At 46.9% G+C, this 24,083-nt stretch overlaps 1 protein-coding gene and 1 pseudogene across 2 annotated transcripts in view; both read right to left on the bottom strand.

Annotated features, from left to right (window-relative positions):
* Positions 1-24,083, bottom strand: part of Sdk1 (sidekick cell adhesion molecule 1) — a 713,594-nt gene that overhangs the window by 332,280 nt on the left and 357,231 nt on the right. The window lies entirely within an intron of this gene.
* Positions 12,129-12,629, bottom strand: LOC110294223 (annotated as a pseudogene). The gene has a single exon (XR_002377927.2). The product of XR_002377927.2 is annotated as a 40S ribosomal protein S23 pseudogene (transcript).

Here is a 24,083-nt window from a genome sequence, read left to right as displayed (position 1 = left end):
TATATATATATATATATACATATATATATATATATGATACTTTAACAGGACTTGCAGCAGTAAGATATAAAACAGCTTGGGCATCAAAAATAGATGACCAAAGGGTTAAAGTTGAGCCACACTGAACTCATTAAAAGAATGCATGGGCCCCATTCCAAAAACATAAAAGTAAGAGAAGATGGGGGGGCACAGAGGAGGAAAAGCAGTTCTTCACAGAATGAAGCTAAGTCAATAAGCAGAGGATGGTAGAAGCTAAAAGAAAAATCACTAGGACCCAACCATCAAGAAAACACTGTTAAAATCATGTATATACACAGAGAGAGCGTCATCCAACAGGGTGTCAGCATCACACTAGCAATAACCACAGAAGCACGAAGATGTCTACTCAAGCCACGTGTGGCTCGATCTGTGGCCCTGGCACAGGGAAGGCAGAGAGAGGAGGATCTCTGGGCCTGGCTGAGCAGACAACCTCGTCGGATCCGTGAGAGACCCTGCCTCAAAAACAAAAAGGTGGAGAAGCAGCCCAGGAAGACTCCTGATGCCAACCTCTGGCCTCCATATGTACATGCACATTTATACACACATGTGTACATGCGTATGGACACAGGAACACATGCATAAGCAAATACACATGTAAACACACCATTTATCAGTGTCTCTGTGTGCACGAATGAATAGACTAAAATATAAGAAAAAGAAACCGAAGCTTCTGAATGTCATTGCCCAGGTTGCGTTTCCATGTGGACAGATCTGTTCTCTGCCTTTTACCTCAACCATCCCACTCAGCATATCAGTGACAAGAGAAGCAGGCAGCAGAGGGCTCTGCCATGTGCCTCGTGCCTCGAGAAGGGCTCAGCATCACCAATGTGGTTGCCTGGATTTAAGGCGGAGGAAAGTATCAGACACATTCAAAAGTGCTCTCAAGACAACTGGCCTGGGATCAAAAAGCACTGACATCAAGGAAAGAAAGAGGCAAAGGACTCTCGCTTCAGGGGGGTAGAGGAGACGTGAAAACTGAATGTAGTTGTGATGGTTCATCTTCACAGTCAACTTGAGCAGATTTGCAATCTCCTCGGTAACACGCCAGAAGTGTGAGGCTGGAAACAGAAGTACTAGACTGGAGGCTGGAGAGGTAGCTCAGCACTAAGCACACTGGCTGTTCTTTCAGACCATCTGAGTTAAGTTCCCATCATGCACCCATGTTAGGTAGCTGAAAACTGCCTGTTAATTCTAGCTCAAGGGGATCCAGTACCCTCTTCTTGCTTCCACAGACACCTGCACACACATGGCAAACATACACGCACACACGCATATGTGTAAATTTGCATGCATGTGTGTACATGTTTGCATATGTGTAAATATGTGTTTGTGTGTATGCATGTGTAAATGTGCACATGTGCATGAATGTGTGCTTTTGAATGTTTATCTGCATATGTATGTATATACATAACTATAAATGTCTATTATATGTGTGTGTATGCATACATGAATGTATATATGTACATATAGGTATGTATGCATGTCTGAATGCAGATGGCTGAATTGTCCATGTGCATATATGTGTATGAATGTATCAACGAAAATATGTATGGGTATGTTCATTTATACATATATGAAAATGTGTACTGTGCATGAATGCATGCACACATATATCTATGTGTGCAAATGCATGTGGATGTGTTAATGTGTCTGTGTACATGTGTACACACATACTATGTATGTGTGTACATGTGTGTATGAATGCATGTGTGTGCATGTATGGGGGCATGTGTGTATATGTGTGCACATGTGTGAGAAAGAGAAAGGAGGGGAGAGAGGAGTCAGGATGGAGAGATGCTCATACTTAGATCTAGGCAAAGGATATGAAGCACCTGTTTCATTCGCCTTATATTTTCATGGGTTGAATTTTCCATANTGGGAGAAACAAAGCAATGATCCAAGAAAGATGTCTCCGCCCCTTCTTCAAGAAGTGGAGTTTGAAGGAGGTTTGCCTGTGGAGGGCATAGCATGGAGAAGGTAGTGATGGGGAGATGGAGAAATCAGCCAGCCAAGCACTAGCTATAAAAAATAATGCCATATTATCATGACAACCAACCCGGGGTGAGCAACAGGGCAGAATCGACACAGTAGACTAAAGGTGAGGAACAGAAGGGAAGAGAAGTGGGTAGGAGCTGGAGCACTGGGTACTGTCAACGTTCAGAACTGTTGGCCAGTGTTAGACTCTGCTAAGTCAACTCTGTGAATAAAATATTTGAAGGTAACTACCTTAAAGTAGAAATATTTGGGTTGAGGAGATGGTTTAGTTGGCTAAGAGCTAACTGTCCTAAGAACCCATGTGAAATAGTCAGCCGTGGCGGTACACACTGTAATCCCAGTGCTGTGGCAGTGAAGACAGGTGGATCTCCAGGGTCAGCTGGCCAGACACTACTGCAGTCAGTGAGTTCAGGCCAGGAAAAGAACATGTGTCAAAAACATGGTGGATGGAGCCTGAGGAACAACACTCAAGGTTGTTCCGTCCTCTACACACCCTACGCATGTGCACAGCCCCTGATGTGCATGCCACCACATGGAAACACACAGAGAAATGACTAAAACAGAAGTATTCATTTAAATTTAAGAATACTCTAGTGATGCCCTGTTCCAGAGAATAATAAGGATGAGAATGTGCAATGGAATCTAATATAAAACGTGGCTCGTCAGGAGCGTGGCTCAGGGATGGTTAATGGTTTCTTAGCAGAGAGAATAGGATGGTGGCGGTGGGATCCGGTGTGTAAAATCATATTTCTTTAAATATCCATATGCAGACTTCAAGTTACAGCTTTCTACATGAGTCTGAGATGCTTCACAGCCAGACGTTTCCAAACAGAAGCCACGCAAATACTCGAACACCGATGTGGCCATCTGGGAAGAAAGCAAGGGGGTAAAAGGGAGGAACTGCTGTGGTTTGCTGTGAGTTCCCATCACTGAGCTCTGGGGTGGAGAGGGGCAAGGCAGGATGCACAGCTTTTCCGGTCCTTGGATGAATGGTGGCCTGCAGGTATACATATGGATAGTGGGCACATGGGTGTGGCCTTGACAGGGCACCTGCAGAGACACACAGAAGGTGTGTGACAGACTCTGCAGCAAATACTTTTACTGCCCAACCTACCTCACAGGCTCCTTCTTTTTTTTAATCTTTAGTTATGTGTATGTACGTGTGTTTGCACATATGAGTGCTGGGTGTGGCTGCGAGTCGGTGCTGGCAGGGTAGGAGGGAGGACTGATGCTGTGCTCAGCAGTCCAGAGCAGAGGGTTGTGGAGGGCCAGTGCTTCAAAAGGAAGTCAGACATGGCTGGCTGCAGAGCTCTGAGTTCAGGAAGGGTCAGCCTGCAGATGAGAACTCAGCAGATCTGCCTGCTAGTTGGTTAAGCATGCCTACAGCTCTTACAGGGAACCTGAGCTCTGTTCCTGGCATCAATATCAGACAGCTCATAATCACCCGTAACTCCAGTGCTAGAGGATCCAATACCTTCTGGATTCTATAGCTGATATACTCACATGCACAAAGCCACACAGAGACACATCTATGCACACATCATTAAAAAATAAAAATAAGGGGCCAGTGAGAGGGCTCCCCCAGCAAAAGCATTTACTGCTAATCCTGAAGACCCAGGATTAATCCCATAGGTCCTTCCCCCATGGTGGAAGCAGACCTGTCTCTCACAAGTCGTCGTCCTCTGAACTGCAAGCCTTGATGAAGCCTTCCTCCCTTAAGTTGCTTCTCCTCAAGTATTTGGTCCCAGCACTGAGAAAAGCCAACTGCCATAAATCCTTTCTTTTGTGATCGTCTGACTTTCATGGGTCTAAAAGCAAAGTGCTGGCGGTGGGCTGAAATCTGCAGAACCAGACAAGCTCTTCCTCCTATAAGCTGTCTTTCTCAGTTCTTCTGTCACAGTGATAAAGTGGCTGACACCCTTATATAATATGATATTAAAGTGAGAAATATATGGGAAACTATTAACACAGCACATACTATTCCTATAGGTGTTGGGTAAATAAAAATAAAAAACCTGCACTTGTCAAGACTAGGGAAATGGCTCAGCGATTAAAACGTCTCCTTGCTCTTTCAGAGGACCTGAGTTCAATTCAAAGCATCCAGGGCTCACAACCACCTGCCACTTGGATTTGGCGCCCTCTTCTGGACTCTGTGCACTTGCATACCTACAGCATACACATGGTGTGTGCACACGCGCACACACACACACACAAATAAAAATAAAAATCTGACAAATAAGCAAGGTATCAGAGAGACAGCTGACCTGGCAAACGATAAATGTCTTTGCATTTATTCGTCAAACAAATCACCACCTATTTATTAAGACACATTTCCAGGGGCTCTAATTACCGAGACTTACTTTGACAATTGCAGGTGACACAATGCCCCTCACATCACATAATAGAAATTCTAGATTAGCCACTCAAACTTTTCTCTAATTCAGATGCCTCGTCATTAGTCAGAGTTCCTGGGACACTACTCTTTTGTTTGGGAGTAATTTTTTCCTCAAGAACCATAGGCGATCAAAAGCACAAGACAAACGCCAAGACTAGACAAAAATACTTGTAACACACAGTGTCTGAGGCCAACCAGAATGGTCCGAAGGGCACAAGGAATGAGTAGCTTCTCACTGCCCCATGTTGAATGATCTGAAATATAAAAGGGTAGCTGGAGAGAGGATGTGGGAACCAGAGGGATGGCTGGCACAGGAAAGGGCCATCGAGAAGCTGGAGGGATGATCAGCCATCAAGAGCGCTGGCTGCTCTTACAGAGGAATGCAGGTATCTCCATGGCGCAATGTCAGGTGGCTCACAAGTACCTATAACTCTATCTCCACAAGATCTGACGTCCTCTTGGCCTCCACAGGCACTGCACTCATCTTTCTCAGTGCATCTTCCTCATGTGCACATAATCAGAAAGAAAAGAAAATCTAATAGAGAGAGACTCCATGTCCCCAGCTCTCTCTGCCTCAGACAAAGACATCTCTCATGTCGTTATCATAGGCAAATGTAACCAGAGCCCACCTTCAGGAAGTTTTCCTGGCTTCTTCTCAGCCAAAAAGTATCTTTGCTTCCTGCACAGCTAGAATACTGTGTCTGCTCCTGTACTTAGGCCACAGCCATCATGCTATGATCTTTGATGTTTCTGGTGGTCAATACTAGCAACTTGATAGGATCCAGAATCACCTCAGAGACAAGTCTCAGACCAAGTTAGTAAGGGACTACATAGATAAGGTTAGCTAAGGTTGGGAGGAAGGCCCTGGATGTGGGAGGCCCCATTTCCTAGCCTGAGGCCCTGGACTGAACAAAATGGAGGAGCTGAGCTGAGCCCCAGCATCCATCTGTCTCTGCTTCCTGACTGTAATGCGAGTAGCTGCCTCTCACTTCTACTACCGTGCCTTCCCACCATGGTGGACTGTGAACCCTCGGACAGTGAACCCTCAAGACTGTGAGCCAAAATAAATCCTTACTCACCCCCCCCCGCCCCCTTAAGTTTTCTGTGTTGTGATAAAATACTTTGACAAAAGCAAATTAAGGGAGCTCTAGGGATCCTGGGTTAAATAGGAGAGACCTTAGGCTTTTTGTCATGATAGTAGTTGAAACCGTATTTATTCTCTACCTTAAGCTACTAGAAACTCTGACAAAACAGGAAAGCTTGACCTTCAAATCTGGGCCACAGACAGCCTTGGATGGGAAGCAAATGGCTGCCCAGAGGGCTGCTTTGTGGGTTTCCACACAAAGTAAGGAACCTCAGCAGATCCACAAGGGATGAGGATGGATGATTCAGAGTTTGGATCTAGGAAGACCCATGAAGCAAACTTCTGTGTGGCATAAAACCCCAGGGAGGAGGCTCCTGGAGTAGGACAGTCTCAGAGGTTTGCTGGGTCCCCTCCAGTGTCTGGCTTGGAGGTGGTCTAAGCACAGAGAAAGAAAATGCTGGAGGCCATGGAGAAGAATAAGCAGCAGACAGGAGGTTAGCAAGTTTGCATGACCCCAACTTCACAGGGTCCCAGGCACAGTTGGTATTAAGCACATGAAGCCCAGCCCTGCAGGGCTAAGAGAGTGCCTGAGGCCAGGAGTGAATGCCTGAGGACAAGCATTAGAAACACTGAGTGTGAGAGCAAGCAGAGGGGCCTTGGCTTTTTCCTATCTGTTTATTTTTGAGACAGGGTCTCATATAGTTCAGGTTGTCCTCAAGTTCAAACTTTGCAGCAGAGGGTGACCTCGAACTCCTGGATCCTCTTGCCTCCCCTGGAACACCATGAGGTGAGATTACAGGTATGCACCATCATGTCAGGTTTATGAGGTGTTGGGGATCCAATCCAGAGCTTTGGGCATGTGAGTTGAGCACACTACCAGGTGAGCCACAGGCCAAAGCCTGGTCTCTTAAAATTGAAAATATCTTTAAAAGTTAAGAGAGGCAGGAGGATCATAAGTTTGAGGCCAGCCTGGGCTACAGTGTGAGACTCTGTCACAAACTTAAACAATGTAAGAAGGAGAGGGAGAGGGAGAGGGAGAGGGAGAGGGAGAGGAAGAGAACATAGGACAAATAGAGAACCCGCTAGACCGAACTTGTATTTACAGATCACTTTGATCAAAAACAGCCAAACACTAATTCTTCTTAAGTACACACAGAACATTAGTGGACATATTGTGGGCCATAAAACAAATCTGGATGAATTTCAAAGGATTAAAACCATGCTGAACATGTCCTCCAGCCACAACATAACTGCATTGGAAATCAATAATAGAAAGACGGTGGGAAACCCCCAAAGGTGGGGATTTAACAACATACTTATGGATAACCCAGGAGGAGAGAGAGAGAGAGAGAGAGAGAGAGAGAGAGAGAGAGAGAGAGAAAGAGAGAGAGAGAGAGAGAGAGAAAGAGAGAGAGAAAGAGAGAGATCAGACAGGAAGTTAAAAGTGTTTGGTCAAGAATAAGTGAAAACCTACGGAGCAATCACTGAAGGCTGCACTGCAGTGAGCTCTAGGAGCAATGACACATAGGGCACCAAGCTCTTCCATTCGAAAAGACTCTGGATCTGAAAGCAAGGACCTGAATATCCACTCTGTGCAACTTAGAAAGAAGAAGAGGAGGAGGAGGGGGTAATGATGAAGAAGAAGATGAAGATGAAGAAGAGGGAGAAGGGGCTGGTGAGATGGTTCAGCGGGAAAAGATGCTTGCTGCCAAGTTTGACAACCTAAGTTCCATCCCAGGGACCTGACATGGTGGAGGGAGATCACTGACTCTTGCATCTCTGATTTCCATGCCTGTGCCATGGCGTGCACAACTTCACACATGCACATACATGATAAATAATTAATGTAAAAAACACAGCAGGGAGGATGGAAGAATGAAAAGAGAGAGCGAGGAGTCTTGGAGTCTTAAATGCATGGACCTTTGTCATTATCCTCCTGCCTTAGTCACAAGGTGACTTTAGTTTTACATCTGAATTCCAGAAGAAGGGAGGGGCAACATGGTGAGGTTTTTTTTGTTGTTGTTGTTTTTCTTTTTGTTTTTTAAAAATGTGTGTGTATATTTGTGTGTGTTGTGTGTCTGTGTGTATGTGTGTACACAATGAGACATTTCCCAAGTACACACATTTCCTCTCACAAGCCTAAACACAAAATGGTTCACAAAGTGGTTCAGGTTTCTACTACATACTCATACTGGTCAGAAGTTGGCTAAGTGGGCTGTAGCTTTCCACTGGGATTGGCTCTGGGATCAGCCAATCCATAAACAGCCACTCCAGGCTGCTGGCGAAATGCCTTATGGGTAAAGTGTCTTCTGTGTAAGTATGAGGACCTGAGTTCAATTCCTGAACCCATGTTCTGAGCCATGTGCCGGTGTGCGCCTGTAATTCCAGTACTGTGGAGAATGAGACAAGCAGCAACCTGGGGCTCCCTGGGGTCTCTGGCCACATATGCTTGCTGCATTTTTGGACTCCAGGGTGAATGAGAGCGCTATCTCAAACAAACGTCCGTGAGGAGCTGGAGAGAAGGATCTACAGTTAAGGGCACTGGTTGCTCTTTCAGAGGACCCCAGTTCAGGTCCCAGCACCCATGTGAGGCAGCTCTTAAGCACCTGGAACTCTAGCTCAGGGGCTTTGTGGTCACTCCTGGCCTCCAACAGCTCCTGCGCTCATGTGCAGGTTGTTAGTGTACAGGCAGTTCCACTGGCCTGCCCTCAGGAACCTAGCAGCTGTCTACACCATGACCTCTGCTGCCAGGTGCAGCCACTAAAATAACCCTCGGTCTCTCGCTTGCTTCCAGGTGTTCCCTCTCTCTGTTCTCAGCATGCACCCCTCTCTTCCTCTCTGCCCTCCCTGCCCCTCTTTGCCCTCATGGCTCTCTTGCTGCCTCTACCCCTTCCCCAGGTCCTTACTCGTCTCCCCTCCCCCAGTAAACTCCTTTTACATAAAATCTGCAGCATGAAGTAATTTCTCAGGGGTGCACCTTGGCTCGGCCCCGCCAAAGATACCCCCTTGCTGCATTATATTTTATAACACACTTACCCACGCAGAGACACACATAGATAAAAATTAAAAATAAACCTTTAAATTAAAAGATAATAGAGTAGAGAGAGATTGAGAAAGATACCTAATGGTGTTCTCTGGCCTTCACATGCACATACACATATGCACACACACACACACACACATACACACACACACACATGTCACATAGTAGTGAGGGAAAGAGTAGCATTATTATGGGTGATAATTACACGCACAAATAACATCCATAATTACACAACTCAATCTAAGCATTAAGGTGGCCCCCTGCTGCCTGTCACCATCTCTCTCCAACTACAACAGCTTCCATCTGCTGGATATATTTTATGCTATTCTTCTTACTCAATATCAGAAACCTTTACTCTGTTGAGCAAAAGCCATGAAATCCTTGGAGGAATGAAAGAAAAAACGTCTGTTAGAGACATGCTGGTAATTGAGGAAGATGAAGGTAATGTCTCGCCTTTCTTCCATCCATGGCTGATGGCTAGCAGAGCTCACTTGTTTTCCACAGACTTGACGGCCTGCCTCTGTGACCCCAAGGAAGATGCACTGAAGGGAAGCCCCGGGATATTGTGAGGCTGCAAATTGGGGTAGAGAAGCTCTGGGGACTGGGTCCCTCTTGGAAGGTTTTACAGCCATCTGGCACAGGCTGTTTGTTTGAGACAGGGTTCTAACATAGCCCAGGCTGGCCTCAAATTCACAAAGCAGGCAAGGGAGGCCTTGCATGTCTGACCCCTCGCGTCCAGGTTCCAAGTGCTGGGATGACAGGCATGTTTACGCAGTAGTGGGGATGGAATCCAAGGCTTCCTGCATACTAAACAAGCATTCTACCAACTACATCCCAGGGCTGATACAGAGGTTTAATAAAGAAGTCCCATTCCTATCCATCCTAGGCACTGCTGCCCGTCTCAGTGAAGGCTTTGGGGGAGCTGATGCCCACCCAGCTTGCTTAGGGATCAGTCACTGAATTACCCGACTTGGGGGTGCAGCCCCAGCCCAGGCAGGCTGAAGGGGAAGCAGTTAGATTCAGCGGCCGTCGATTTAAGAGTGGCCCTGATTTAAGTTACAGGCAGAAGTAAATTACGTTTTATGAAAGCTTTGACTTTTAATAGTATCGGCAGTATATTAAAACGTTCAGGAGATTATTTATGATATATATTTTTTAAAAAAACGAGTCCAATGTCAGTGACGAAGAGGAGGGGAAGCAGGGAGCATTAAATGCTTAAGGTGCCCCCGCTGCATTGCCACAGAAGGCTCACAAAAGGTTCTGTTTGTAGCGATTTGTTCTCAGACCTTAAGCGTCTTTTCAGCATCTGTCCATGGAGAGGCAGCACAGAAAGATGGGGCGTTCGTAGTAACGTGGGAAGAGAAGGAACCGCTCACCCTGGAGCCCCCTGCCCACTCAGAACCAAGAATTCTAACACAATCAACGACCTTAGTTGTGAATGCTGCCCTTGTGACACAGGGACAATATTCCTGCCACACACAAGTGTTTTATGTTAAAAGAGCAATAAACTTGATTAAGGCTTGAATATATGCGACATTGGGTGGGGCCTCATTTCACTCTCAGACATTTTTCTGAGAATTATAAATAAGACTGCTAACTTCATTTACAGGGACCATCCCCCACAGTCCTGAAGCCTCTGAGCTGGATTCTTAGCTTATCAACCGTAGTCCTATCAGGTCTACACTCAGGCTGAACACTGTGATATCCTTTAGGTTCCTTAGCAACCCTATGAAGATAACTGCATCAAATCCCACCCAAACCCAAATGCAGCTACTGTGAAGACAAGGAAGGAGACTTTTAAGAAGCCCCCCTTTCATCTTTCTTCCCAATCATCTCTTTCCCTTAACCCTTGACTTAAACCTATATAAAAATATATTTGGGCATAGGGAGATAGCTGGCTCAGTGGATAAAAAAGTTTGCTACACAATGTGAGGGCAGGAGTGGTAGCCCACCTGGAATCCAGTTCTCAGGAGGCGGAGTCAAATGTGCTGGGGGCAAACTAGCTAGCTAGAATAAACTGGAAGTGGTGGGTTTGGTGAGAGATGCTGTCTTATTGAGTGACATGGTGCTCTATGGAGGAAGACCCTTGATGTGAACACACATCTGTGAGCCTACACACATGAAAAAAAAAAAAAACCCTCCACAGTTGTGCTGCCAAATGCAAGTAAACCTTTACCACCTCCAGCTCTGCTACATACTGGCAAAAGAAATGCTCGGAGTTTGAGGCCAGTTTGGGCTTCAAAGTGTGTTCCAGGTCAGCCACAGCTAGACAGAGTAGGACTCTGTCACACACACACAAAAGAAAACAACAGGCAGGTAGGGATGCAGGGATGCAGGGATGCAGGGATGTAGGGATGGAGGAAAAAGGAGCCATTTGATAGTTTATAGAGAAATCAAGATTCTTCCCTTAACTTTTCAATCAGAAGGGCCAGGGATTAACTTTCCCAGCCTTCTGATCCCCCACTGAGTAACTCCCCTTTCAGGATCCCTTCAGTAAGTCTGCATCCTTTAAATGTAATATGGACATAAAAGGGTACCAGAAAGCAAAGAGTTAACGATGACTGTTGGCGCTAGAATGCAAGGCTGCATTCCAAATTAAACCTGTAAGATCAGGAAAGCTGGTCAAGGGGAGTGGAAGTTCAGATGAGGGGTTTCAGGTGGCAGGTGGGTGGGTCAGGGGCTGGGGTCAGAGAAGAGGAGGAGGGTCTTCCCAGTGGCTGGGGTTCCTGAGGTCACTGTCAACTGCAGAGACAGAGCAAGGAGCAGGGCAACGAGGAGAGTTCGGGATTAGCTGGGCTCTGAAACCTGCTTCTGAGCTGGTCTGGCTGACTCGGACATCTTCCCTTGTGTCTGCAGAATGTGGGAGGAGGCTGAGACAGTTTCAGGAAGGATGAAGGCTGCACAGGGGACCGGGGTTGGGTTTTGGGAAGAGGCTATGTGCAATGACAGAGGCCACCGGGGTGGCAGGGACTAGGTCACCTAGTCACCTAGGTGACTGTGAAGGGTACTGTTGTGCCTCTCCTGGCAGGCGTGAAGACCATCTAAAGCAGTGGTTCTTAACCTGTGGGTCGTGACCCCTTTGGGGTCACATATCCTGCACAGTAGATATTTACATTGTGATTTACGACATTTACGGTCATGAAGTAGAAGCAAAAATAATTTTATGTTTGGAGGTCACCAGGACATGAAGCGCTGTATTAAAGGCTTGCAGCATTAGGAAGGTTGAGAACCACTGATCTAAGGAGACATTTGTGCCCCACCTAGCCTTTGGATATCAGACTGAGACATCGGGCCCCAAGGAATCAGAATTTCCCCAGAATTCTCATTCCTGTGAAGGGAAAGTCTAAAGCCCAGGTGCCCACCAGAGGGGGAACTTGTCTGCCAGGAAAAGATTTCCCACAGTCCAACTCCCTGTCAGACCTTGTATTCTATTTAAAGCTAAACTTCAGGTGCATTTGGGGTTCGAGACCCCAAAACAGAACTGGTGGAAGGGAGACCCCTGGACTTCTTTATTCCTCTTACTAATGTGGCCACATTGAATAAATCTGTTTCTGAGTTTCACTACTGTCTTCTTTTTTTTTTTTTTCAGAATATGAAAATTTATTACTGTGTTTCCATTGTCAACTTTTAGGATCTTGGCCTTTCTTTCTTGCCTTTGTACAGAGCCAACAGGGAAACATTGGCTACTTTAACCACCTTAAAGCGGACTCCAGGAATATCACCTACAGCATGACCTTTTCGACCAAATCCAGCAACCAGAACTTCATCATTTTCCTCAATGAAGTTCAGGCAGCCATCATTGGGCACGAACGCTGTGATCTTCTTGCTGTTCTTAATGAGTTGCACCCTGACACACTTCCTGATGGCAGAATTTGGCTGTTTGGCCTCAACCCCTACTTTTTCCAGCACAATTCCCTTTGCATGAGAGGCACCCCCAAACGGATTAGCCTTCAGGGCTGTGCCCAAGTGGGCTTTCTTGTACTGTTTGTCATGCCACTTCTGGTCCCGTCGGTGACTGCGGAGCTTCCTGGCAGTTCGGAGACCACGACACTTGCCCATCTTGCTGGCGCCACGGGCCCCACTACTGTCTTCTTAAATTGTCTTATTGCGGGCTGCTATGGTCCAGGCTCTGAGCATAACTCCTGCCCGGCTGTTGTACCTCACACACAGCTCAGCACACTGGGTACAATGATAGCGCCTACCCTTTCTCTAATTCTCAACCTACAGATGAGGCTGCCCCTCAGTGAGGCTCAACTGTGATCCAAGCTAAGTGATAAGGACACTGGGTTAGAGTCAACATGAAAGAGCATAAAACAGAAATCCTGGCCACAGCCCCAACTTAGGCTCCACTGTGTTGATGCTGCATAAGGAGTGGGACTCTGCACCCCTCACCTGGCACAAGGCAGGATGGGATGCAGACTCAGCCAACTCCTCCCGACGTCTGGGAGTGTAGCAGACTCTGTCTGTGGGAAGTGGGCAGGCAGAGAGCCGGCAGTACCATTAAATGCACTTCTTTGCTCACACTGAAGGGGAACTTGATAGCCACAGTGCAATGTAATTGTCTAAGGGTCCCAGGGAACAGGTGCTGGGTGAAGGCCAGAGCTCAGACCAGAACTTGGATGCCTGGATCCCCAGAAGGATTTCCCTGCTGTGCTGAGCTTAAAACATCCCCAGATGAAGTCCAGGCCTCCTGTGCCTGTACTGTGGTTTATGGCCACACCCCATCTCTTCAAAGTTCCAACATGTGTATTCTGTGCAGGCAGGATCTTTCACTATGGGGTCATTTATGGAGTCTGTATCCACAAGGACCTGTTTTACATGGGGCTAGAGAGATGGCTCAGTTGGTAAAGTCATCGATGTGCAAGTGTAAGGACTTAAGCGCAATCTCTGAACCTATGTAGAAATTGTAGTGTGGCACTGAGAGCTTGAAACCCTAGAACTAGGGAGGCAGGGGTGGTGAGCTCCCTGCAGCTCACTAGCCAATTAGCCTAGCCTAATTGGTGAGTCCTGGGTTCCTGTGCGAGGCCCTGCCTTAACAGACAAGTAGAATCCCAAGAACTGACCCTTGAGACTGACCTCTGGCCTACAGCAGCTGCACACACCACACTACATTCCTCCCATGATTTTCTTCCCCTCTACCTTGATTGTGACTTGCAGAAGACCAAGGGGCTGTGCTCATTGGTGACTTAGGGGTACAATGTGACTTCTGGTGTACTGGGGTTGAGTGCCAGTTCCCTGCTGAGCATGCAAGAGGTACTTGTGACTTTCTCTTTGCTCCTTGGAGCTCCTGTGGCTCTCCAGGAGAAGAAAAGGACCCAAATAATGGCTGCTTGTGTGAGGTTAGTCCATCTAGGCAGGACGAGATACGGGGAACACAGTCAGGCTTAGCAGAGCCACAGCTGAGTCCTGGCACTTCTTGGTAAAGATGAGTGTCTGCTGTCAGAGGCCACAGGGACCTGGGGTTTGCTAGTCACTGTGGCAACAGTTGATGGGTACAGAAAGCTGTACCTAGAAGTGGATGCTGTTATTATAAAACCCTGAGATGTAAGCTACTGGCTTGGGATCTAGGGGAAGGAAGCCAGAAGCTCTTTGTGGAGGGTTGGGAGAATATGGTGCTAAAGCCCTGGCAGAAAACTATCACCCTGGCTAACTTGGCAGGTGGAAAAGTCACCTAGAAACCTCGTCTGCCAAGCAGAATGCTTCCTGTGTGAACTGGCTGTGATGGGGCACCTTTGGTAAAATGATACAGGAAAGAAATGGGCCTGCCTGTAAATGCTCCCCAAGACCCACATCCCAGCTGCTCTCTTTCCCTGTTGTAGTGATGGGATCTTACATAGCCTGGGCTGTAGTGGAACTTACTGCAGTGCAGAGGATGACAGACAGTAGCCTTCTGCTCTCCCTGCCTCCACCTCCCTAAGGCTGGGATTACAGGCGTGCACCACTATTCTTAGCTTATACAATGCTGGGGATTGACCTCAAGGCTTCGAGCCAGCTGGGCAAGCATGGTACTATCAAAGCCACATCCCAGACCCTCCCCAGTGATTTGTAAACACAAGTGAAAGGGGACATACCAACCCCCCAGTGAGGTATACAAAGTGGCTCAAAGAAGGGGATACAGCATTTGATCTCTGGAAGCATACAACTCAAACTGCTAGTAACTCGGTCAAATGGAAAATAATGTCGGGGTGCTAATACATTCACGGGTCTGCTTAGAATAAAGCAGATTAAAAGCAGGTCTGACGGCTTTGGAAGCTATGGATCACTGAACAACATGTAGGACTTGTATCAGAATGGACTGCAAAGCCAAGCATGGTGCTGAGGTAGTACAGGAAGCTGGTGGCAGCATTTCAGCTACCAAAGGGGACATGTCTTCTAGTACCTTCCCCCATGGAAGCCAGGAAAGATGGTAGGAGTGTGGCCTCCCGTGGGCAGATTCCAGAGACACCCACACACAATGGACAGAGGGACAGGGCAGTCAGTCGTACAAAGAACACAGTGAAGGTTGATCTGAGAACATCCTCTACTCCCTCCCTGCCTAGGCGTCGCCAATAGATTTGACCACCTGGGCATCATGATTGACATGGACTCTTGTGCTCCACTGTCTCTTTCTTATTCCAAGGGTTCTCTGGGTGTATATGCATGTGTGTGAATGTGTGCACATGTATTATGAGAGCATACACATGTGTACTCATGTATGAATCCATCAAAGAACAATCTTCAGTGTTGATCTTCAGGAACTTGCTACTTTTTTGTTTGGTCTGGAACTTCACTAAGTTAACTGCCATTGACTCTCAGGGATCCCCTGTCTCCACCTTCCATCTCACTAATGCTGGGGTTACAGGGGAGCAGCCACATCCAACTCCTTACAGGGATTCTGGAGGTTAACTTGAGGTCCCCTATCTTTACTGACTGTCTCTTGCAGGCCCCTTTGTTGAGTGTGACCTAGTGTTCCTCCCCCTGTATTTCTGCTTACCCTTAGAACTTTGACAGCATCCACGGACAATGACTGCTCCACCAGAGACTGGGAGCCCAAATGAGAAGCACATGGCTTGGCTCAGCTTAGAACAGTTGGGCCAAGCCCAGCAGAGAGACAACTGCTGATAGATCCACAGCAGGAAACAAATGGGGGTTTCTGGAAGCCCCTGAAACTGCAGAATATTTATTACCATAGCTGAAGCTGACATAAAATCCAAACATAACCGCAGGCCCGGTTTTACCCAGAGTCAAGTTTTCCCCAGTGTGTGCTACAGCATTGTTCAATGGGAGAGAGAGGCAAGCGATTTACACAAGTAAGTGAATGTGGAGCTTGGGGGGTGGCTTATTAAAACTTTATATTGATTTGTGTGTGTGTGTGTGTGTGTGCGTGCGCACACACACATGCCTAACCCAACCCTAACCCTACCCCTCACGTGCACTTCAGGTGGCACTCCTCGTGGGCTGTTCACCTCTTTTATTTTATTTTATTTTATTTTATTTTATTTTATTTTATTTTATTTTGAGACAGTGTCTCTCACTGGCCTGGCAGTCACCAAGTAGGCTAAGCTATCTGGCCGAGGGGCTCCAGTGATCTTGCATATCTCCCTCCTCAGCTCTGGGCTTACAAGCTAACACCACCACGCCTAGCTTTTCTATACAGGTTCCGGATGTATGAGCTAGGGTCATCCTCTCTGCATGGTAAGCACCCTACTCACCCAGCCATCAGCTAAACTCTGAAAAGCCTCTCTTAAAGGTAAGGGGACATTTAATATTTTATCTTACCTAATATGTCTATCAAATTGAGGTGTGATCAATATAAAAGCTTCAGGTATAGATGGTTGACATTTCTGTTGATACCAAATGTCCTGATGTATTTTACATAAGCAGTGCACATGCACCAATCCGAGCCATGTTTAACATGGTCTTAATACAGTGGCAGCCATATTGGGTAGCACGCAATTATAGAACTAACTTGAACTTTCTATGAGGAAGAGAGCAGAATAGCTCCCAGCTAACTGGAGAACTATAACCCTGCCTCAGACTCAATATGCAAGGGCCAGGATGGCAGGCCAACAGTCTCACAAAAGGTCCTCAGAAGTTCACAAAGCCAACAGGAAACTTCCTGGCTGGCCAGCCTTGGACCACAGATCAACAGAAGGTACCATCTTGGAAAGTCATCTGGCCAGGCTGCTCCTGCTGGTAGGGCCTGCTAGCTTTAGACAACTCCAATGCAGATTCTAATGCAGCTAGAACCACCCGAGATGAGCCAGCCCACTCAGTGTGTACCCCTTCGGTGTGCTGACAAAGCCCCTCTGGATGTCTGCTCCTTGCATGCCAGGGACCAAGGTAGGTGGCAAGGTCCTCCTTGGAGTCTGCTGCCAGCTTCACTGATACAAGTGCCTTAGGATGCAGGTGTGAGGATGGCTCCATTGGCAAAGCACTTGCCACACAAGCATGAGGCCCTGAGCTCTACCCCCAGCACCTATATGAAAAGTGTGGCTTGTAATACCAGGGTTGAGGTCTGGGGGTGGGGCTGATGAAGACAAGAGAATCTCCAAGACTTCCTGGCTAGCAAGCATAGCCAACTGGTGACCCCCGGGTTCACTGTTTTCTTTTGTATTTGTCACTTTCTCAAAACAAAATACCCAAACCAAAATAAAGTAGATGGCACCTGAGGAATGACAACTACAGCTAACCTCTGCCCATCATATACAGACATACATGTACATGCATACCCTCAACACTTGTACATGCATGCATTCACACATGCCCAGACACTCACACATCTGTGCATACATAGGCAAAATAATTTCTAAAAGAAGAAATGGATACACACACACACACACACACACTATTAGGAGTTCAGCTAAATACTTTTTTCTTGTCAAATGCCCTGCTATTTGGATCTTGGGGGCATTAGACATCACTTTCATTCTGGATCCTTATCAGACTCAAGGCAGCCAAGAGCTGCTAGCGAGTTTTCTAGGCTTCAAGGTCCCAGAGGGTCTGAAGGACCAGGGGTGATAATGCCAGGTGAACTCTTAAAGTCAAACCAAGACATTTCATTAAAATATTAGCAGTCAGAAAGAGTGTGCTATTCCCAGATCTCTTTTGGTAGGAAATGAAATTTCACAGCTCCTTGTAACATTCTTAAGATTGTCAGAAATGCTCATAGATTCATTTTTAGGCAAAAAGAAAAAGGAAAGACCTACAGTGGATATATGTCTTTTGCAAAATAAGGAGAAAGCCGGTCAGAAGATGTGAAGACACAGCCCACTTTGTGGCAGTAGCCTCCTATGTGTTACAGACTCCTCATGCCAGGCACATTCTCCCTCCCAGGATCCCCTGTACCTCCACGCAGTGTAGAAATGATATCGTCTGCACAAATGCTTACAGTCTCCAAACAGATCTGCACTAAAACCCCGAGACCCTATTGGTAAAACCGATCAGAGTTGTTTCTGTTGTGGGGACCTTGCTATGGTTTTGTGATGACACATTGGACAAAACGCCACTATCCACAGCCACACGCTTCAGATCCTGACGTCAGTGGCCTCGCAGTTGAGTTCTCTAACTTACTTTCTCTTGGGGTCCCCAAATGCTTTGTAAATCCACTCCGCATAACCAGGCCAATAGCATCACTTTCTATGCCCTGCTTGGTCTTCCATAAAAGCCTTTTGCAGGAGGACTATGGGAGATGACTAACTCAGTAAGGGGTTTGCTGTGCAAGCAGGAAGACCTGATTTCAAGCCCCAGAACTCTTATAATAAGTTGGGGTTGACAGGATGCACTGGGGAGGCAGTCAGAAGAATTCCTGAGGCTCACTGGACAGCCAGGCTAGCCAATTACTGAGCTCCAGACTCAGTGAAGGTCCCTCCTACCATAAACCTCTGACTTCCAAACATGTGTATACTCACCTGCATGTGTGCTTGCACACCTCCCTACACATAATAGATAGATAGATAGATAGATAGATAGATAGATAGATAGATAGATAGATAGATGGATGGATGGATGGATGGATGGATGGATGGATAGATAGATAGATAGATAGATAGATAGATAGATAGATAGATAGATAGATAGATAGCCAAGGGAGCAGGGAGGGGTTGGGGGTTTTCAGAGGGGAAACCAGGAAAGGGAATAACATTTGAAATGTAAATAAAGAAAATATCTAATAAAAAATAAATTCTATGCTGGGTGTGGTGGCGCACGCCTTTAATCCCAGCACTCGGGAGGCAGAGGCAGGTAAATTTCTGAGTTCGAGGTCAGCCTGGTCTACAGAGTGAGTTCCAGGACAGCCAGGGCTACACAGAGAAACCCTCTCTCAAAAAAACTAAAAACTAAACTAAAATAAAATAAATTATATTTTATTAATCCAAAATAAAAAATAAAATAATAAAAAGCCATATCCAATTCCATCCCAGATGCCTGAGACAATACATCAGGAAGGAGAAAGATCCAGGAGATAGCACCAGTAAGGGGTGGTAACTCATTCTTGCTTAGAACCAGGGATATTTGCAACACAGCTAGTCAGACCAGGTCTGAGAGTAGAATTTGTTGAGTTTCTACAGGCATCAGGGGGCCATGTAGGCAAGCCAGGCAGGAGGCATGGCAACTTTTATTAGCAGAAGAAGAAGAAGAAGAAGAAGAAGAAGAAGAAGAAGAAGAAGAAGAAGAAGAAGAAGAAGAAGAAGAAGAAGAAGANGGAGGAGGGAGAGAAGATGATGATGATGAAGAAGAAGAAGAAGAAGAAGAAGAAGAAGAAGAAGAAGAAGAAGAAGAAGAAGAAGGAAGAAACCCAGTCTTGCTCATTTAAATAAAATACAGTCAAGGAGTCACTACATCTGTGGGTCTCCTTTGGTTGAATCCTTTGGACAGCATCTTGTCTTTGAAGCTAAGGTGGAGAAGTCTATGAACTGACAAGGCTCTGTCTGTGAGACAATGCCCACGGAGAACAGAACTGTAAATAAAGATTTGCTGGTCTAGGGTGGGCAGATCCTACCTCAGTTGCTGGGGAGAAAAGGATTATTCAAGTAAACATTCAGATGCAGTTTTAGTTGCTTAGGTTTTGAAACAGCTGTGAGAACAACTGCTGGCTTCTAGCCCGTGATGCTATTCCGTGCTGATGAGATTTATCCCCAAATAAGACTTGGTAGGAGGAGGGGGACGAGATGCTACAACTAACGTGATGCCTGAAATGAACCGCATTTCTCTGCCCAAAGAATCGCCAGGTCTGGAGGTACATGACAAGGCACGCTTTTTTTTTTTTTTTTTTTGCTTTGTTTTGTTAAATAGCAGAGCAAATGCTCGCTACTAGAAATAGCAGTCTTGGCTCTAGGCATTTCTGAGGAATTAATGAGCAACTGACATTTACAGCCCTGGGGCAAGATTCCTCCAGCCTTTTAGAAAACCCCAGGAAAGCCCTAGGCAGCCTTGATCATGATTGCTTAATTATTATCCAGCCCTCCTGGGAAGGCATTTCTGGGGTTGCTAATATCCAGTGGTCCCTCTCCACCCTTGCCAGGCACAGGGGAGCCTGCACATCTAAGCTTCTTTGTAATGAGCTGGGGCCCAGATTTGGCTACTGAAATGGAAATCCATGGTGCTATCATTTCTGGGCTGAGTTAGTGAAAAAGCCCAGCAGGGGTGTGCCATTTTCAGGGCTTCTGTGACTGCTGAGACGGGTACCAAGAAACTGCTTTTGCTAAAGAAGCATGGATTTGGGCTGGAGACATGGCTCAGTGGTTAAGAGCGCTTGCTGCTCCTACAGAGAGGCCCTGAGTTAAGTTCCCAGCACTCATGTTCAGGGGCTCACAATCACCAGACCCTTAGCCCATAAAGCAGCACAGGCAAGTTCACACCCAACACACCCACCCCATGCCTCCCAGGGCTTGCAACAGCCTAAATATTGTCACATCCCATGGGCTACACATTAACCAAGTCCCATGCCATTACCCAGCGAGCGAAGAGTGACCCTGCCACAGAGTACCAGCACCCCTGCTCCCTTAGCTGTCACTTAGTGCAAGTCACAGATTAACTGAGCCTACTTCCCCCTGGCGCAAGAGCTTCCCTTGGCTCAGAGACTTTACAAGTAGTCCCACTGCTTGTCTAGTAGGGCTGAAACTCTCTTTTAGACCCCTGCTGTTCTGCCTGAAGGCTGATTCAAATCACCGCTCCCTCTCTCTCTCTCCTCCCTCCTCTCCCGCCCCCTAGCATAACATTTGGCTCTTTGAGTCACTTTTTATATTCCAAAAAACAAATCTTTGCAAGACAGATCAAAATAACCTCCCTCAACCAGCACCAGATAAGGAGAGTCGTCTTAATGGTCAGGCTGTACCTGGAGCAGGAGCAATGACCTCCTGAGGGCCAGTTTGTCCCTTCACGAAAACGATGTCTCTGGGCCACCTTGAGGAGCCCTAATGGAGATGATAGTCTGTAGACCCCACTGTGACCAGGACGGCTTAAGTAAGTGCCCTTCTCCTCACCTCCCACCCCCAGCCCCACCCAGTTGTTCTATTTTAACCTAAAGCTCAGGCCAGAACCTTGATGATGGACTTAGGGGAGTCACTGGGCATCAGTATTTGTGCTTCTGTCCTGGGCCACATTGAACGAATCCCCTTCCTCTGCTTCCCATCACCACTTGTCTCTAATCGGTGTCTAGGGATGGGTGGCTGAGGACAGCCAATCGGGGATACTGAAGCCCAGCTACTTGCCCTAAAGTCCTTGTTTATGGCATTGGTGAAGTTGAGGCTGAAAGCCAAGGGATCAAAGAGCGCAGATCCTAGGTCATCACATGGACCTGAAGTGGGCTCTTGGTTCTGTCAAAGCACACAAAGCTGTGTGTACCAGCAGCATACCTGATCAGTCCACCACTCAGATCCTTCACCTTTCTTCATCATCACTCAGCAAGCCCTGCCTCTCCATCGCCCAAGCATGCCCCTCCCCTCTGTATTCAGCCTGCTGTGGATGCACCATCTTCCATCTTCACTGAGCATGACCCACCTTCTCAGCCTGTGACCTGCAAAACTTCACATCTACAGTGACACTTGCTAGCTTGTCTTTGGAGTGGGCTCCTTTGTGGACACAAACACTGTGGCACTCTTAGGAGCAAACTCTGGAGTCAGAATTGAGGGGGAAAATAGCAGCAGGCCCCAAGCTCACTGAGCAACCAGAGAGGGGCCAGGGCAGAGTCCAGAGTGGCAGAGGGCTGAGGCAGAAGCTGAGCTCAGAGTGTTCCTAAGGTTATGTAAATATAAAGACCAGCTACAGACATGTGCAGTGCAGTGCACCTGTTCTGCCTTCTCTCCTAAGTGGGAGGGATGAGTTACAGGTAACTTGAAGCCATGTAGTCGGGCTTAAGCAGTTTGCAGGGCTGAGTGCTGAAGCAGCCAGCTCTTGGAAATTGCCAGTTCCTTTACAGGTCTCTTTCCAAACTAGCCATTATAGGTGTCACAGCCCTGCTTGACTACCCATGTGCCTGATACACCCTGTATTTCAAGAAAGCTTCGGCAGCCCTGAGTGCAGGTGAGTGCAGTTCAAGGATGCCTGACACTCCCATCAGAGCAGCCCTGAAGGGTAGCCAGGAGAAGAAAGAGCATATGGGCAGAAGAGATAACTGTGAGGTTTTGATGGTACAGATGTGAGGACCTGAGTCTGAACCCCTAGGAACCAATTAATGCTGGACACAGCAGCACACATCTGTAATGCCATGCTCCTAGCAAGATGGAAGCAGACACTGGATCCTCAAGAAGCTCATGGGAAGGTAGCTTGCAGCGAGGCAAACAGCAAAAGATCCCATGTCAAACAAGGTGATGGATGAAGACCGACACCTGAGGTTGTCCTCTGCCCTCCACAGGCATGTCACACACACACACACACACACACACACACACACAAACACACAACTAAGGGGGAAGGAGGGCATATGAGAAGTCAAGCAGAGGGCACACGTCTGTCAACCTTCCAACTTCCAGGGGCCACTCTTGAAGCCACCCCTCCTCCAACTTGTCAGGACTTAGCTAATGAGCTCCTGTTCTTGCTTGCTCAGTGCTGATCCCTCTGAGCGGCAGGATCCATCACTTTCACCCACTGCCCAAGTACCCTCTTGCTCTTGCCTAGAGTATGCCCAAGACTGGAGGATGCTCTGTACACCAGAGTGGTTCTCAGTAATGGCTCCAAATGGACAAGGGATTCATCTCTGAGACTACTGTTCATCTAAGAAATGGAGTTAATATCTCCTGTGGCTTAAACCTCCTGTGAAGTTAAAAAGAGACAAATGCCAAGTCCCTGGACACAAAAACACTCAACAAACAACAAAACAATAAGCAGATTTTAGTGGATCCTGTAAAATGCCAGGAATGCCTTTCAAGTGCTATGCACAAAATCAGATGTAAGAGGCCCTCAGGTGAACTCCAAGCCTCAAGGACACAGACATGCACAGTCCCCAAAATGCTCAGAATGAAATAATCACTCACAGACCTCTGGAATTCTGAATAGCTTTTAGCTTATCATGAGCTGGGACTTCAGATATAAAGGAAAACAAGGGTTATAGGCCTTGGTTGCCATTTTTTAAAGTTTTAAAAGTAGGCTTTGGTTGGGAAGGGGGAAGTGCTCTATTGTGCATACAAATGCTCTACCACTGAGCCACGCCCCCAGCCCCTCCCTGGGGGATTCTAGGCAGGGGCTCTACCACTGAGCCAAACCCCAGCCCCTCCCTGGGGGATTCTAGGCAGGGGCTCTACCACTGAGCCACACTTCTAATCCCTCCCTGGGGGATTCTAGGCAGGGGCTCTACCACTGAACCACACCTCTAGTCCCTCACTAGAGGACTGTAGGCAAGTATTCTGTCACTGAAGTGCACCTCCACTTCCTGAAAGCAGAATTCTTGATACTGTGTAGAAGTTTCAATGTAGGGGAAAAGGCAGAACAATTAAAGTATTAAGTCATTTGCAGTACAATGATTGGGTCCAGAGGTAAATGGTGGGAATGTGCATGGGGCGGGGGCAATAGGAATGCAGGGGTAGGGTGGGGTGTAAAGCCTTACTCATGAGGCAAAAGAAAGAATCTTACAGAGGGTAAATGGTAGAGCAAGGCTCCAGCATCTGGTTTTGTCCTCACAACAGAGGCCACTATTTAAGACTAAGGGCAAAAGCGCCCACTAAGTAGCCTCCACTACCATTTCAGTCACCCAAAACATATTCCCTGTGTGCCCCCTTGTGTCAAAGATTCCTATTTAACCTTGGGGGACATATTTCTGGAACTCATCTGGCAATGAAGCAGCCCCATGTAACAAAGAGCTTTCTTTGCAGATGCATATAGCTGTCCATACCCACATGGGCACACACATGTACTCATGGACATATGAGTACACATACATACATACACATGTAATACGCACATACATATTTGCATATAGATGTTCATGCAAACACACATGCACACACACAGACACACAGACACACACATACACACACACACACACACACACACACACACACACACACACTCAAAACATAGACATTTAGGAAATATCACTGTCTATTTTTATATTC

The sequence above is a fragment of the Mus caroli genome, chromosome 5 (genome assembly GCF_900094665.2).
Source record: "Mus caroli chromosome 5, CAROLI_EIJ_v1.1, whole genome shotgun sequence".
Lineage (NCBI taxonomy): Eukaryota > Metazoa > Chordata > Mammalia > Rodentia > Muridae > Mus > Mus caroli.
This window is presented reverse-complemented; position numbering and strand designations above follow the sequence as displayed.